Below are 18,349 nucleotides of genomic sequence, written 5' to 3' on the forward strand. Positions count from 1 at the left end.
AAAATAGTGAAGAAAATAACACCTTAGAAAATAGACTAACTCAAATGGCAAAAGAAGTCTAAAAAGCCAATGGAGAGAAGAATGCCTTAAAAAGCAGAATTGGTCAAATGGAAAAGGAGGTCAAAAAACTCACTGAAGTAAATAATTCCTTCAAAATTAGAATGGAGCAAATGGAAACTAATGATTTTATTAGAAATCAAGAAATTATAAAACAGAATCAAAAAAATGAAAAAATAGAAGACAGTGTGAAATATCTCATTGGAAAGCAACTGACCTGATAAATAAATCCAGGAGAGATAATTTAAAAATTATTGGAGTACCTGACAGTCAGACTCAAAAAAAGAGCCTAGACATTATCTTTCAAGAAATTATCAAGTAAACCTGCCTTGATATTCTAGAACAAGAGGGCAAAATAGAAATTGAAAGAATCCACTGATCACCTCCAGAAAGAGATCCTAAAGGAAAAACTCCTAGAAATATTGTAGCCAAGTCCCAGAGTTCCCAAGTCAAGGAGAAAATATCACAAGCAGCCAGAAAGAAACAATTTGAGTATTGTGTAAATACAAGCAGGATAACAGAAGATCTAGTAGCTTCTACATTAAGGGATTAAAGAGCTTGGAATATGATATTCTTGGAGCTCAGAGGCCCTAGGATTAAAACCAAGAATCACTTATCCTGCAACACTCAGTATAATCTTTCAGGGGGAGAAAATGGACATTCATTGAAATAGAGGACTTCCACGTATTCTAGATGCAAAGACAAGAGCTGAATAGAAAATTTGACTTTCAAATAGAAGAATCAAAAGAAACATATAGACATGAAAGAGAAATCTTAAGAGACTTATTAAAATTGAACTATTTATATTTCTACATGGAAAGATGACATTTGCATCTCATGAGACCTTTCTCAGTATTAGGGTAGTTGCAGGAGAGTGAGTGAGAGAGAGAGAGAGAGAGAGAGAGAGAGAGAGAGAGAGAGAGAGAGAGAGACAGACAGACAGACAGACAGACAAACAGACAGACAGACAGACAGAGAAAGAGAGAGAGCAAACACAGGGTGAGTGGAATATGAAGGGATGATAACTAAAAATAAAATTAAGGGGTAAGAGAAGAATATATTGGGAGGAGAAAGGGAGATTTAGAATAGGGTAAATTATCTCACATAAAAGAGGGAAGAAAATGGTTTCACAATGGAGGGGAAGAGTGGGGAGGTGAGAAGGAATGAGTGAACCTTACTCTCATAGGATCTGGCTTAAGGAGAGTATAACATACACACTCAGTTGGGTATCTTATCCTACAGGAAACAAGGGGGAAGGGGATAAGAGGGGGGGATGATAGAAGGGGGGACAGACTGGGGGAAGGGGTAGTCAGAAGCAAGCACTTTTGAAAAGGGACAAGGTCAAAGGAGAAAATAAAATAATTGCAGGGCAAGACAGGATGGAGGGAAATATAGTTAGTCTTTCACAACATGACTATTATGGAAATGTTTTGCATAACTCTGTATATATTACCTATATTGCATTGCTTGCCTTCTCAATAAGGGTCAGTAGGGAGAGAAGAATGAAGATAATTTGGAACTCAAAGTTTTATAAACAAATGTTAAAATATTATTTTTACATGCAACTATGAAATAACATATACAGACAACGGGGTATCTTGTCCTTCAAGAAAGTAAAATGGAAGGTGATAAGAGAGTGGAATGATAAAAGGGAGTGCAGACCAAGGGAGGAGGTTATCAGAATATATGTCATCTCAGGGTTGGGAGAAGGAGAGAGATGGGGAGAAAATTGCGAATTCAAAATCTTATGAAAATGAATGTTGAAAACTAAAAATTAATTAATTAAAAATTAAAAAAGATTGACCAGATAGTCTCCTTAAACAATACAGAAAGAATTTGCTGATGAAGAATCAAATGTCTTTTTTAGACATTTCAACCTACCCCATTTACAGACCAGACAGAGATTTAATAAATCAATCCCCAGTTAGGCAAAAAATCTTGTTGCTTGTATTGGGTGATGTGTTCTGGAGTTGGGAATGGAAAAAAGGTGATAAGGGATTCTTTTTGCAAAGAAGTTTCAGTACATTGACTAGCAGGAAGAGCATATTGAATATTTCTACATGTAACCATCACTTAAGTTATTCAACACCTGTATGTGTGATTTCACTAGAAAGTGGATATTCTTGGTGTGGAAATTCACCCCAGTAATGGAGATTTGCAATGCCTATGTAATTTACAAACTGAAAGAATTACCTAGAGCTCTTGCTGAAGGTCAGTAAGTCACTTGGTGTTACAGGTTGGACCCTGGCTGATCCCTCTCTCTATTACATATGACAATACTTCCAATGACCTTCTTTGTAGATATTTTGGGAACTACATCATCAGAGCCACAACTAACCCCTCAGATATCCCCTCATTAACTTTGCTCCTTCATCCACCTTTGATGACTTCACGAGTGAGCAGGTGGGCAGCATGAACCTGGGAGTAAGCTAAAAGACTAAATTGTGAGCAAAATGTTACAGGGATTGTGAAATTCCGAGCCCCTGGTAATTTACCATTATTTTCCTTTACCTAACTTGCCCATCAAATTCTTTTTCTCCCAGTTCCACCTACCCCATTTCTACCTCTTGGTTTAGGTACAGTAATCAAAACATGCTGCTATTATAATAGGATAAGGAGAAGGGGGAAATGAGATTTGATTGTTATGTGCATCAACTCATCATCTCTGGTAGTTTCTAGTTCAAAACTTCTTTCTCTGAATTCCATACCCCACTGGAATGTAAACTCCTCAGTACAGGGACTCTCTTTTTGTATGCTCATCCCTGAGCCCAATATCTAACCTAGAGTAAAACCTTAATAAGGACTTTTTCCTTCACCCCTTGTAGGTACAATTTCATCATGGGGGAAATGTCTGGCATCGAACCCCTTTCACTGAGGAAGATTTTAAAACCCATTTTACATTTATATTATCTTGAGATCTCACCTTTGTCCATCATTCCACTAATCTACATTGTCCCTAAAATAAAAAAAAAAGACAGATGGATGTTTGTCTAAGATATGGCTGTTATACTTTTAAGTCCAATCATTTACTAAGAAAGAATCTCAAAAAAAGCTAATCTATCCATTACCTCCACGATGAGCCAAAGACTGACCTTTATCTTGAGCTAGTATTCTTGTATGTCCTACCTTCTTTTTTCAGACAAATTTTACTTTCTGCCAGAAATATATTGGAATGACAGTACAGTGACATGAGTCCCACCAGCCTCAAAGCTCCCAGGCTGCCTTGTCCCATGCCCAGAGCCTAGTTCCCATGATCGGCCTCAACTCCCTGGAAGCAGTAAAACGGTAAATGCAGGCACTGTACCAACAGGCGGATGAGGGAGAGGACAGAACCCAGAACCTGCAGAGAAAGAAAGCTGAAGGAGATGTGGCAGCTCTGAGTGGACCAATCCAGTTAGTTGAGCAAGAGTTGGATTGGAGCACAGCCCTGAAGAAACTGGAAAAGGCAGAAAACGCAGCTAATGAGGTGTTAGAGTATTAAAGGTAATTGAGAAACAGGCAATGAAGGATGAAGAGAAAATGGAAATTCAGGAGATAAAGTTGAAAGGAAGTCAAATATATTCCAGAGGAGGCTGATCACAAATATCTGCCTATGAACTGTCCATCCTTGAAAATGAAGTGTAGTGAGCAAGTGAAGTGAGGTATCAGAGCTTAAAAGTGGTGATCTGGAAGACAATCTTAAGAATACCACCAATAACCCAAAATCTTTGGAGGCTGTATCTGAGAAGTATTCTAAAAAGGAGAATAAGTAGGAAGAAGAAATCAATCTTCAGTCTAACAAGGAGCATGAGACCCAGGCTGAGTTCACAGAAAGAACTGCTGCAAAGCTGAAAAAGACCATTGATGACCTGGAAGAAAAACCAAAGAAGAGACCAAAGAAGGCTTATGTTGGAAACTGGATCAAATATTAAAGAACTTTACTATATATGAATCAAAAAAGAAGAACTTTGTTTGCCAGAAACTTATGAACTCCACGTTATCTCCTTCCCTTGTAAGAAGTTTCTTCTATTATTTTCTTTTTTTTATTGGAAACTTCAACCAAATTTTGAATACCTAACCAATGTTTGCTGTCAGGAAGGCTTTGGGCACCAGTCAAATCTAGTTCCTCCTTTCAAACAGCACACTAAAGCTTCTAATTGGCTTTCTTTATCCTTCAATTGCATTATTTTTCCCCCTTAGTCAGACAGAGTATTTAACATAGACCCAAATCTCCAAGACTGAGGGCATTCTGTTATACTAGAAGCAATAGCAGGGAACACCACTGAGTTACTGGATCATGCCTGGGTTGATGTAAGAACACAAGCATTCCATGTCACCCTGAAGAGCAGGGACCATCTCATAAACTGGGCGGGGACTTTCCAGTCATAGTGAAAAGGTTGTTTTAGGAAGCCATCAAACACAAAGAATGGCCTAATTATTGTGCTCCTTCCTCCCACTTCATCCTGCAGGGTAAATATCCTCTGTGCATCATCAAGAAAATTCTTCTAAAAGATAATCAGTGACATCTAGATATTTTTTCTGGAAGAATACTTGAAGTTCTGTTTCTGTATTGGTCCAAATACAGAAGGCCTGTATAAAAACTTAAATGTGGCCTACAATTGATATTACTTTCACTGTATAGCCAGACTTTGATTTCCTTTAAAAAAATCTCATTTTAGGATTTTGGGTGAGGTTAGCCTATATTTAGACCAGTGTTGTGCTTTACTACCTTCTCTTGTTTAGGAGACATCTTCTACAAAGCAAATGAAAGTCTCATTCCAAATAAGGAATGATTCCTTATTCCACAGAAGTGTGGAACAGATATGAAGATACAAGTTTACAATCTGATTAAAAATTACCCTGTTTCTAGCCTATAATCCCAGTCCTGATTCTTAATTATTAAGTGTCACACTACCCCGAAGCACACTAGGAAATGTGAAGCTGATTGATAACCAGTGATTTTCATTTAGAGCTTTACAAAATATATCATACTCTATCATGTCTTTTCCTAGCTTTTGGTCAAATAATTTTTTTACTTAAACTAAAAAAAAAAAAAGATATTGGGGCATCCTTCCACTTTTCATCTGTATCCTTTTAGTCTCTATACAGTTTGGGCAGGAACAGAATAGAGGAAGCCTCTTAGCTTGGGGTCTAGGAACCTGTTAAATATTCTGATAACTGTATTTCCATCAAATTGCTTTCCTTTGTAGTCCTGTGCATTTTATTTTATGCATTTTAAAATATTATTCTAAAAAATGGTCCATGACAGAAAAAAATTTATGAATTCTAAAGCTAGGCTCTTCAGCTCATTCAATCTTGCTGTAATTCAGGAGGGGCTAGCCAACATTATCAGAAGTTGGGAGACTCAAAGGTGTATTTAAGTTATAGAACAGATCAGAACAAATTTCTCTAGATGATCAGGGAAAAAACCCGTCACAAAGCTGCACCTTAGGATTCAGGGGCTAGATGCCATGGCCAAGAAAACAAGACCATTTGTCCGGGTTAGGGGAACACCCCTAAAACAGACTTAGGTGAGGCAGACCATGGAGTGATCAGCTTTCCCCCATTCCTGATCCACCAATGGTCCAGGAGCTCAGAGACTGTTAGGAACTCATAGAGGGAGCTGAGGTTTTAGGATCGGTGACCTACATTTTCATGCACCTAGCCCAGAGCCTCAAAGGATGGGTTGATTTTATCTTTCATGTGGACCCTCTTCTGACACGTTGCACCCTACAAGTTCTGTAACTAGAGGAAGAATTGTAGACTGGTTCTGAACTGATCCTAGTCAGCCACTCTTGAAGCAAAGGGGCAGAGTCTCTGGGAGATGGTAAGAATGAGGCCAGACCCTAGATGACTTAGTCAGTGTAACCTTATATCCTCAAAAAACAGCCAGTCTTACACTCATCTCTTAGAGAAATGCTCAGAGAGTCAGTTCCAATAAACAGAAAATCCTACTGACTTCTCCCAAGATCAAGTGCTCATGTTTAGTCTCCCTTGAACCTGTATTCTCAACACCTTCCATCAGAGGCTGACCTCTAAATGTGCTGAGACAGGAACACTGTAATTCTGGGAAGTATCTGAATAGAGGTTTCTGGGCATGCCCAGGAAATCAAGGCCATGTGCTAATTCACATATATTTTCAATCAATGTCTTTAGAGGCACCCAGACAGTGAATAGAGAGCAGACCTTTGTATCAGGGAGACCTGGGTGCCAGTTGTCTTGTCTCTGACCATGTGCAAGTCAGTTCTCTGGGTTCAGGCAACTCTCTGGGACAAGAAGTTAAAGAAGAGTTGGAGATGAACACCTCAAAGAACAAGCATTCATTAAGTTCCTGCTATTGGTCTGGGCTATTCAGGAAATCGTGGTTCCGAATTTCAGCAGCCCCTGTCCTCAAGAATCTCCCATTCTGTGGGTTGTGATAACATGAAGCTATATTGGCACATACAAACTACCTCATCCAAGAAGTTCTGGATGAAAACTGAAAAGATATACTAATGAGTTACTGGAGGCTTGATATTCTGGTTTTGTGTTATTGCATTTGTAGTAATTTTGGGAGCAGTAGCTAACAAATCATTCAGTAATGACATTCTCCAATGATCATCAGGATAGAAGACTATTTATGATTGAAATGAAAAGCAAGCTCTGCACTGTGATTCTGAATATCTTCAAAAATATAAGGTGTCAAAGTCATGAATATACAGCTGGTTGCAATACACTCTGGGTGGAGGGTTACTATATTGCAATCTCAATATCAGTCAATAGTGCACTAAGGAATCCAAAAATCAAAAGTGACATCTAAGGTGATATTATGGTTCATTGAGTGAGTTCTGAGGTAGTCAGGTCACAACTGTGGTGCATTTCTTGATACTTCAGTTTAAAACTAGGGAGTCTCCAGAGGAGACCAATAGGTACAGGAATGCCAGTTGACTAGGTTTTATACAATAGTGGACAGAAGGAATTCAGGATATTGAAACTGAAGAGAAAAAGCATTGGCGAAAGATCCAGTAAGTGTGTCCAAGCGTGGTTGATTTCTACAGTCGAGATCTGAAGGAAATAGCAAATTCATTGATTCCAACCTCAGTATTTAAGAAATGAAGGATCGGTAGCCCAGAGTAATTAATTGACTTATCCATAGTTTCAGTGGGAGACAGAGAAGAGTGAGAATTTAACTAATTGCTTCTTGATCTAGAACCTTTGCCTTGTCTACTCTACTAAAGATGCCTCCTTTGAAAAACTAAGATGTGGAAGAGGGTTTTGAATTGTTCTCCTCAGTTTGTAGTATTTGAGAGTAATTCCCATTCTCTGAAAGTTAATGGCTCATACCCAATGTATAGAACAGCACTTAATTCTCCAAAAATGAAATGTACACTTTTATCCACCTTAGAATGACTTTGAGAAAAGATCTCTCTGTGGGTCACAAAAACTGTCTTCAAGAACTGGAAAGGGCATCACATGGAAAAGGAGTGAGATTTTTTTCCCAGTTGTTTCTTGAAGATAAACTGGGACAAAGGGAGAGAAGATACAGATAGGCCTATGATATGTAGTGAATACTGTTCTAAACAAACCCTTTGCCACACTGGTTACATGTACTGGATGTCTCCTCTGTGTGGATACTCTGATGAACTATCAGTTTTATTGTCAACAGTAACTTTAATCACACTGATCCTATTTATATGATCTTTCCTGTGCATGAGTTTGATGACAATGAGAGAGGTGAAGCTTCTGAATGATTCTTTGTCCACTGATGACATTTGTATGAGATCTTTCCCATAATCTTACCCAACACTTTTCCTCCTCTCAAACGTAATTTCATTGCAGTATCTTGAGGGAGCTACATTTCCAAATCTTGCCAAAGTATACTCTTGGTGTTCCAAGCTATTGGGAAATTTCGCTGTGCACTTTTCACTGGGAGACAGTAAAAGTTCCCACTTCCCTAGCCTTGCCTCTGAGACAGACTCTTTAATCTGGGTCCCTGCAGTCTTCCTCCTGAATTTGTATTTCCCTGTCAGTCCTGCCTTCCTTACTGCTCAGACTTTCCAGCAGAACGTTGCTGGCCATTTTGAATTCCAAAACCATTCTTCAAGGTTCACTAGGCAGTTCTCACTTCAGTTTTCTGAAACAATAAAGAAGGAATTCACCATGAACAATAATTAAAAGTTCTATTCAGAAATTTCAAAGTACTCCATTTATTTACTAGGAGAATGAGAATTTCATAAATAATTGCCCAACTAGGCAAAGAAGCTGAGTGACATGTTCTGGAGTTTTGTTTTGTTTTTTTCCTTTCTAGAGAATGGAAAAAAGCAGGGTAGCAGTGGGCTCTTTTAATCCAAAGATGTACTTGTGATTTCACTGTAATGGACATAGCCTGCCTGTGAGAATTCACCCATTTATGCAGATCTGTGTCATTTACAAAGTAGAAGAATTACCTGGACCACTTGCTGATGGTAAACATGCCAGTAGGTGTCAGAGGCAGGGCTTGGACCTTGGTCCGCCTGACCTCCACCTTGAACCTTTCTCCATAAAATACCCTACAATGTCTAAGGTCTCCTCCTGTAAACATGGAAAGTTTATCATTACATCTACAACTGCCATCAGACAGACCAAGTTCCTCACTTTCCCTTCTCTTTCTGATCCTTCTTTGAAGAATTAGAGGAAACCCAGGTGGAGATGATGAAAATAAAGGGTATTCTAAAAGATTTAATTGGATTTTATATAAAATATGATTTTACATACATATATACATATTTGTTTCTAATGGTAGCCATCTGGGAAGGGAGTAAAAAGGGGAAGGAAAAAAGTAAAAAAAAAAAGTTATAGAATAATTTTATTATATAATTAAAAGGGAGAGCAAGCTGTACATAATAGATTTGCAGTTTCATGTGCAGTCGTTTCTTTTTCCTATCCTATTATTTGTGGAAATGCTTGTTTTATTTCTTCAGTTCAGAATATTTTTTAAAAGGCTAAATGATGATGAAAATGTTAGTGATTGAGCAATTCAAAGGCCACTCATCATTTTCCTTACGTTCTTTGGTCATCTGTTTTGCTTTTCCAGTTATGACACCTTTAGCTATCTATTCCACAATCCAATTCTTTCTATGGGCACAGGAACCATTGTAGCTGAGAAAGGGTGAGGGATTTAATTGCCCTGTGGATCAACTTATCTTCTCTGCACTTCCCTGAACCCAAGACTTCCATAGAATAGAAGCTCCTGAAAGACAAGTACTGATTTTCTCCACTGCTTATATGCATATATCCATCCCTTAGCATGAGAGGCAACTAGATGACACAGTGGATAGAGCATCCGGTCTGGATTCAAATCTGGCCCCAGACATTTCCTAGCTCTGTGACCCTGGGCAAGTCACTTAACCCTGTTTGACTCAGTTTCCTCATCCGTAAAATGAGTCAAAGAAGCAACTGGCACAACACTCCTATGAACTTACCAAGAAAACCCAAATGGAGTCATAAAGTGTCAGACACAATTGAAATGATTCAACAACAACCCTTACCTTGGAGCCTGGAAAAGAATAAAGTTCTCCCTTCATTCTTTCATTGCTGGCAGCTATAATTTTATCATTGAGAATTCCTGGAATGAAATCTGTTTCACGGAAGGAGACTATTAACTCCTTTGTCATTTATTATCACTTGGAGACCCCAAGTCTGTCCCTCTCTCTACTGTCCTCCATTGCCTCTCCAATTAAAAAATACAGAAGGACGTTGTCTGAGACATGACCATTATCAGTCTTGGTCAAATTGCTTACTCTGAGACAAAGAATAAAGCCATGATGAGCCCAAGAGCAACCGTTTTCTTGAGGTAGTATCTCTGAAGTTCTTTGTGTATTCTTCACCAAAACAAAACATCCAATCTCTGACTCCAAATACTCTGGGATTTTAGGGTTTCTCTTGCATAAAGTTTCTGATGAACTCTAACATCTGTTTTCAACTAATAGTTTTTTGTCACAATTTTGAGAGTATTATAGTTTTTCCCTTGTGTATTTTCTGATATCTATAAAAATTTGAGAGCAGGCTGAGTCTTCTATACTCATCATATATACTGGGCTTTTCCCCCTGAATGCTCATGAATGCTCACGGCTATTCTTGGAATGAAACCTTTAGCATACTAACTACCATAACACATGTGGCTACTCTGAAGACTGGCGAGATGGGCTTTCTGGTTGAATCCTTCACCTCCCTGATCACATTTTTAAGATTTCTACTCTTACTAGATTTTATGAGGCATATAAAAACTTGCTTGATATCTGAATTCTTCATTCTATTGAGTACATTTATAGGGTTTCTCATCTTTGTGGATTTCATGATAGTGAGCAGACTTGACTGCTCTGAGTGTTCTTCCACTCTGATCACATTTGTAAGGTTTCTCCCAAGTGTGGATTCTCTGATGCCTACAATAGCAAACTTGATTGATCCAAGCTGATCACATTTGTGGGCTCTCTTCCATGTTTATTCTCTGATGTTCATGGAATTATCTTTGCTGAACAAACAACTCTTGGTCATAGAGAACACATTCATAGGATTATTCCCCATAGTAGATTTTATGATACATCCTAAAATTTGATTGATAATTGATTTGTTTATTACAAATTTTACATTTATAAAGTTTCTCTCACAGATGCTCAGACTACTTTAATTGATCCATGAATGGTCTTCCAAATGATCACATTTGTGAGATTAGATCTATGTGCACTCTCTATGAAAACTGGATTGAAGTCTAAAATGTTTTCTATTGTTTATGTATTTATAGAACTTTCTCACTGTAAGCACCCTTTGATGCTTAGACAAATTTGGTTGATCTCTGAATTCTCTTCCACACTGATCATATGTGTAGAGTTTTTCTCTTTTGCAGATGCTTTGATATCTATTGAGATGAGATTTCTGAACAAACCTTTGTTCACACTGATTACATTTTGTGTCTTTTCCCTGGATGTCCTCCTTTTGTCACAGTAATCACCATTATGAATTGTTTTTCTCCAGTGGTTTTTCTGATGAGAGTTAAGGGGTTTTTTCAGACAAAACAATTCCAAGTAGATGGCATATTTACTGGCTTTTTATCCCAAGGAATCTCTCCACTAAATAGATGATTGTGAAATCCAAGTGGTCTTCTTGCTATTGAATCCATAACATTTCTGTTCTATTAGTCTGCTTGGGCAGTTATTTTGGCTTACTGCTTTAAACTTAGAAACTAGAGAAATCCATCTACCAAATCAGATACAAGCTGATCTTGAGGGTTCTCTGACTTTCTTTTTATAGAGGAAGTTTTCCCTTATATAATTTCTGCCTGGCAAACTGATCTCAGCTTCCTTCCAAGACTTGTACCCTGTCACAGGTACTTCCTTCTCAGTGTCCTGAGCATGATCCATTTCCAAACTGGGTCAAGTTACACACTCTGGGTGTTCTAGGCTGTTTACAACTTTCCCTTGAAGAGTCACCCAGTAATTTTCTCTGTGGGATGATAAGGGTATCATTTTCCTACCTTGTCCCTGGGGCAGGTCCTGTTGATCAAATTCCCTGAAATCTTCCCCTTTGAATATTTTCATCACAGATTGTTAATGCTTTACTATTCCCTATGCCTAGGGAGTGAAATGACATGTTAAGGCCACAGGTTCTCCACCCTTGCAAAGCCTTTCCAGTAGAGCATTTTCAGCTATTCTAAATCACAGTCCTTCTTCACAACTGGCTAGAAAATTCTCATTTCATCCCTTTGAAACAATAGAGAATGTACTGGGGGTCTAAAAAGTCCTTTTGAGAAATATCATGCTCTGTCATGTACTGACGGGGGATGAGGATTTTACAAATCATCACTCCCCAATGAGGAAAGGATCTTCCTGTTTATTCTAGGTATTGTTTTAGAGTTTGTTGTTGTCACTTGTTCTTTGATCTTGAAGAGGACCATGACATCAGGAAGGTGATGCCATAACTTGTAAGTGAATTGGATGTGAGACAGGGCTGTTCAAAGACACCAGCCTCACTTTCTCCTCCAGAGCCATCTGGGTCCAGTGTCTAAATGTAGATTGGGATCCCTGAATATGACTCCATTTTGTAGTTTAGAGTGGAAAAAGAACAGCAATAGAGTGGTTTTTGATGCAGAGAAGTAAGCATATGCTTAGCACATTGATTAGCACAAAGGATTTATTAAATGCTTTGACATTTATTCATCACTTAATTTATTCAACCTTTGTACTTCTGATTTAATTGGAATGAGGATCTCGGTGTGAAAATTCCCTCCAGTGATGCAGATCGGTAATATCTGAGTAAGTTGCAAATTGAAAAAAAGAATCAGCATCACTTGTAAAAGGGTTATTGGATATCAGAGAGAGCTCAGACTCAGATTCTCCTAAGTCCAGTCCTATTTCCACAAAATAGTATTCTGTCCCTAAGGACGATTATTGTAAGTATTTGGGGAGATACATCATGAGGTGAGCAATGTCATAATGGGCATCCTTTAGTTCATCGGCTTCCTCAGCCTTCCCTGCTATATGAATGTGGGAAGGAAGTTGAGCAGAAGGGTGAAAGTCCTGGAAATCATGCCATGAAACCATCAGTTGTAGAAGTCATTTATTGAACTATAAAGGACACTTAAGTCAGAGAACCTGAGATGAACCTCAGCTCTCTCACCTATTATTACCACCTGGGTATCCATAGACAAGTAATCGCACTCTTTAGCCCTTAGATTAAAGTAAAGCAGTGGCATCAGACAAGCTCCAAGGACCTTTTCTGCACAGAAATCAATGATCTTGTGAACTGGGTGGTTTAGTTTTGAGAAGAGATCTGTCTGGGGGCTGTGAGAGCTCTCTAAGCATTTAAAGGAACATTGCATGGAAGAATTATCAGACTGGTTTTTCTTCATCCAAGAAGATGGAAGGAAGATAAATATATGTAGATTTAGTCTTGAGGCAAGGGAGATGGAGGGTGGGGTGTCTCACAAGCACAGCTATCGTAAAGTGAAATGGACTTTTTAAGAGGAAAATATCCCCCTGAGTGGAAGACTTCAATAGAAGCTGAGATCACTTGTCAGAAGAAACAAGCATCTCCTTAAATTTAACCTGAATGAAATGGGAGAATTGTGTTTGGTTGAGTTATGAACACAGAGACCAAGAAAACCAGAGCAAGGACTCTGGGATAAACTGACAGCAATGAAGGAGAATGTGCTGGTTGAAGTAAAATTAAAGAGTGATTAAAAGTTCACCATAGACAATGCCTGTGGCCACATAGGGTTTCATGTTTAATACATTTTCTAGTAGTCATCCAAAGCAGGATTTCTGAATAGAATGTTTCCCACAAATAATACATTTAACCAAGTTCTTCCAGGTGCTAATTTCCTGTACATGAATGTCCACTCTCTGAGCCCGGATTTTCCTGGATTTGTCTTCTGTCTGGGCTTTCTCTACAGTGACATTCTTGGTGAACTTAGAGGCCCTTTGCCACTACCCAGACTATGCCATAGTAATGAGGGTCAGAGGAGTTCTCTCTCTGGAATTTTCTCACGTCAATAAAAAAGTGAATCCTGAATGAATCCTGTCCCACACCCACTACACATACAGGGGTTTTCTCCCCAAGGTCACCCAGTCAAGATCCCTCATTTTACAGAGGAGAGAAATGGAGCACAGAGAGTTAAAGTGACTTGTCAAAAATCCTACAAATCGTAAGGGCCAAAGGGGAAGATGGGAACCCAGATTTTATGACTCCAAAGCAATTGCTTTTTTCCCACTGGACCATGTACTGCCTTAGTTTCCACACTTGCCATGTTTGACCTTCAGAAGAGAAGGCTGAGGATGGGGATTAATAGCTGTCTTTAGCTATTTATAGTGAAAACACATTTTGAAGGGTTAGACTTATTCTATCTTACTCCAGAGGATAGATCCAAGCAATGAGTGAAAAATACATATTGTTATTTTTAGAGTTAACATAAGAAAATGATTCTCAACAATTAGAACTTTCCAAAAGTTATCAGGGCTCCCTCAGCAGATAGTTGGTTCTGCCTCATTTGAGGCCTTGAAGCAAAGCTTCAATGGCCATAAGATCATAAAATTCAAATTAGGAGGGACATCAGAGGCTCTCTAATTCAATCCTATCATTTTACAAATAAGTTAATAGAAATTTCAGTGTCATACAGCCTAAGGCAGGATTTGAATAGTACTTCCTGACTTCAAATCTAACACTCTATCTATTCACCATACTAGTTATGGGGGCTGTTGGAGAGAGTTTTTTGGACAAGATGATACCTGAATTCCCTTTATATTTTGAAATTCTGTGATTGTGTGATCTGACTCTTCATGACCCCATTTAGAGTTTTCTTGGCAAAGATACTGGATTGGTCTCTCATTTCCTCATTTTACAGATGAGGAAACTGAGGCAAACAGGGTTAAGTGACTTGCACAGGGTCACACAGCAAGTAAGTATCTGAAGCCAGATTTGAACTCAGCAAGATGAGTCTTCCTGACTCCAGGACTGGCATTCTATCTACTGCACCACCTAGCATCCCATGTGACTTACAGCTTAGCACTATTTCTACAACCCCACCATGTCTTATTATGTAGGTAGGTGTTGAATGGTTTGTTTCATAAAGCACTCTGCTTCCCTCCACCCTACTTGGGTGACTACTCTTTAGAGTTGCAGGTGTGGCATTGTAAAGAGTGTCAGGGGATCACATAAGATCATTTAGAAAAATGCAGGAGGTGCTAAAGTGGCACCAACTGATCTTAGGGAAATACAAGCAAAAAGCAAGGGTCGGTGAGATAGGATTTTTTAAACCTTGCATTTGCATGTCAGTCAGAGAGTAGGAGGGAGCCCTGGATTTGTGTCAGGACTGTGGGTCCAGATTCTCAATCTGCTACTTACTAACTCTGTGACCTTGGACAAATCACTTTACCTCTCAGGATGTTCGTTTCTGAATCTCTGAAAAGGAAGAGATTAATCTAGATCAATCAATCCATAAGTAGGTGCTAAGTACTGTTCTAGAAACTATGGTTATAATTACAAGAGTAGTAGGGAAACACTTTGTGGCTCTCAGAAGCTGTAGCCTGTGCAGTAGTCACACCCCAATAAACCATCTTGATGGACAGGCTAAACCAGACCGAGGGTAACTGAAAAGCCTCATACTCACCAGGGAGTTAGGGGGTTGTTTACGTCAAGCATGTGAAGACTCCCCCAGTGGAAGGGGCAGATGAGAACAATTTGTTCCGACAACCACACAGGCAGCTAAAGATGGTCAGATAGCGAAGATACCAAGGTCATCCACTGGATCCCACGCCATTGCCACTCATCCTGACTTTTGATTTGCTGCTGAAATTCAATGACTCTAGAAAAGAGAGTGAGGCTGACAACTTTTTGTTACTCTGTGAAAATCTAATTCTTTTAAAGTCAAGATATCACCTGCGATGTGACTGGTCTTCTTTAAAAGTAAAGGATGAACAGCACTAGAGACAGTCCCTGAAGGTGCGGCGCTCACATCCTACAAGGGAGTAGACAACATGTTCACAGATAACCTCAGGATCCATGTATCTCTATCTGTATATATTTGTGCATGTATGTACAAATGTGGGGCAGCTAGGTGGCACAGTGGATGGAGCATCAGACCTGGACAAGTTCAAATCCAGCCTCACACCCTTTCTAGCTGAGTGACCCTGAACAAGGCACTAAAGACCTGTTTGCCTTGGTTTCCTTCTCTATAAATGGGAGCAATAAGAGAACCTACCTTCCAGGGTTACTGTAAGGATCAAAGGAAATAATTATAAGGTGCTTAGCACAAAGCCTGGCGCTCAGTAGGTACTATATAAATGCTAACTGTTAATATTATTAGTACCTACATATAGGTATATATGGAATATAGTATATGTGGTATATATTTACAGTATATGTACATATGTATACACATGTGTATATCTATACACATATATATGCATGTATAATCATTGATATGCATGTTGCAAAGGGGACATTGGCAGCTAAGGAAATTAGAACTGGCCTTTTGGGCTAAGCTAAGCAAGAGGTGTGGTATTCCAAGAGGTGGCATGGAGAAAAAGGCATATTCCAGGAAGAAAGGGCAATCTGTGAAAAGACAAAGAGGGAAGATGAGGCCTGTCCTATATGGTGAACCACAAATGGACCACATTGGCTGGAATGTAGAATGGGGGCAGGGAGCATAATGTGTAATCAGTCTAGAAAGAGAGATGACCTAAAAAGTCCCTTTCAGTTCTCAGTTTCGGATCTGTGAAACCCTAGTTCTATTTCCAAAAACACATCAATGTTTAGGTTTCATGGAGTATTTATAGAGACATCTTTTGGGGGAAAAAATTGGTTGAAAGTCTTGAAATTTGTAAGGCTTGGGAAATTTCTTATGACTACTTAAGTTAAGAGAACTTAAAGTATATATTTTCTCTCTAATTTAAAGAAAGATTTTTTAAAAAAATTTTCTGGCTTTCTAAATTTGGAGCTAGCTTATTTGGTTGCCTATACTATTTTCCACAATCAACACCAAGATAACTTTTTTCCGTTTCTTTCCTCTTCTCTTTGGAAATCAAAAGTACATCTTGACTGAATTCAGACCCTTCCTAGAAAGGAAGGTCCTTCTTTGTTTAAGCCTTGGGTGAAATTGCCCCCATTGGACTGTTCAGAGCCTTCATGTGGATGTGGAAGTAGGTTGATAAAGAGCCACAGCCTTATTTTGGAGGATGACTTCTGAGAAACAGGAACCCATCAGGGTTTCTAGGAAAAATGATTCATGCAACCTCTCCTCCCCCAGGTTTTCATTTTTGGGGATGACCCACTAGTACTAAACTTCCTTGGAAAATAAGTTCATGATCTTTCTACACTAGACAGAAAAAAGAATCTTTTCTCTTCCCCTGATGGGAGGGATTGACAGCACAAAAGCGATGTCCATCTGATGGTACTTGCTACTCTTCACTGAGGGATAATTCTAGCAGAGTTTTGGCATGTGTTTTTATTTTTCATTTGGACAAGGAGATGTATTCAGATCTACACGGATCTCTTTGGGATTCCTTCTGTACATGGTCTCACAGTGTTGCACTGCAGCCTACCTTGAACTCAACTGTATGAAGTATAAAATCATTGTGAAAACTGATTGGGCATCCAGAGGATGTGAGCCTGACTTCTGTTTCAGTCACTTAACCCTGTTTGCCTCAGTTTCTTCACCTGTATAAAGCTTCCTGCTTTGTGACTTCGAGTGAATCACTTCACCTCTCTTAGGGTGAGGGTAAAATGGTGATAGCAGTTCCTGTGGAACTGACCTCACAGGACTGGATCAAATGAGGCAATACATAGAAAGTTCTTTGCACATTTGCCAGACATGATGATGATCATGATGAAGAGGATGTCATCTTTTTATGGGCATTATAATCCTAGGAAACATTTATTTAGGATTTTAAGCTAAGTAAAGTACTTTGCCATATGCTGTCTTATTTGGTCTTCACAATAACTCAGGGGGCTTGGTGCTGTTACCATTGTGTTTGTCCTTCGTTTTCAAAGAAGACCATGATATCAGAGAAATGATGACATAACTTGCACTTGACTTTCTTTTGAGTGAGTGAGGGCTGCTATCATCATATTCATTTAACAGAGAAGGAAACTGGGTCTGAGCAAGGTTGTGTGGCTTGCCCAAGATCAGGTAAATCTTTGGGACATGATTGGAATGCAGGTCTCCAAGTCCAACACTCCATTCACTGTATCACTGTTTGAAAGATGTCCTTCCTTTCTTCTCTCCTTCCATCCCTCTTTCTGTCCTCTCCCTCCTTCCTTCCTTCCCTCCCTTCATCCTTCCTGCTTTCCTTCCCACTTTCCTTGTCCCTTTTCTCCCTCCGCCCTTGCTTATCTCTTTCTCTCCTCTACCTCCTTTTTTCCCTCTGTCCCTCATTCCCTCCCTCCCTTTCCCTCCTTCCTTCCCTCTCTCTTTGTTTTCTGTATCCCTCATTTCCTCCCTTCCTCTTTGCTTCCTACTTTCCTTCCCTCTCTCCTCCTTTCTTTCCCTCTCTCCTTTCTTCCTTCCCCCATCCTTACTATTTTTTCCTTCTTATTGGTAAAATGGAGGCAAAGGCTGATAGTACAGCTGACAGATTGAAGACCGTCTGCCTCATTCCACCCTTTGTGGAGACTGGAGGTTCACATGTGGACATGTTTTAAGACCTTTTCAAAGTATCCATCAGTTGTATTGATTTTTTTCACTCTTAAAAATACTACTTATTATGTGGGCTGTCTCTCAGAGGAGGGGAGGGGGAAGGACATTGGAGATAATTATGAAGAGATAAGAAAATAAGTATCAATAAAATATATCCATCAAAACTTA

At 39.1% G+C, this 18,349-nt stretch overlaps 1 protein-coding gene and 1 pseudogene across 14 annotated transcripts in view; both read left to right on the forward strand.

Annotated features, from left to right (window-relative positions):
* FGGY (FGGY carbohydrate kinase domain containing) overlaps positions 1-18,349 on the forward strand; it is a 537,121-nt gene that overhangs the window by 110,273 nt on the left and 408,499 nt on the right. The window lies entirely within an intron of this gene.
* Positions 1,372-17,458, forward strand: LOC140530228 (uncharacterized; annotated as a pseudogene).

This window comes from Notamacropus eugenii, chromosome 2 (assembly GCF_028372415.1).
Source record: "Notamacropus eugenii isolate mMacEug1 chromosome 2, mMacEug1.pri_v2, whole genome shotgun sequence".
NCBI lineage: Eukaryota > Metazoa > Chordata > Mammalia > Diprotodontia > Macropodidae > Notamacropus > Notamacropus eugenii.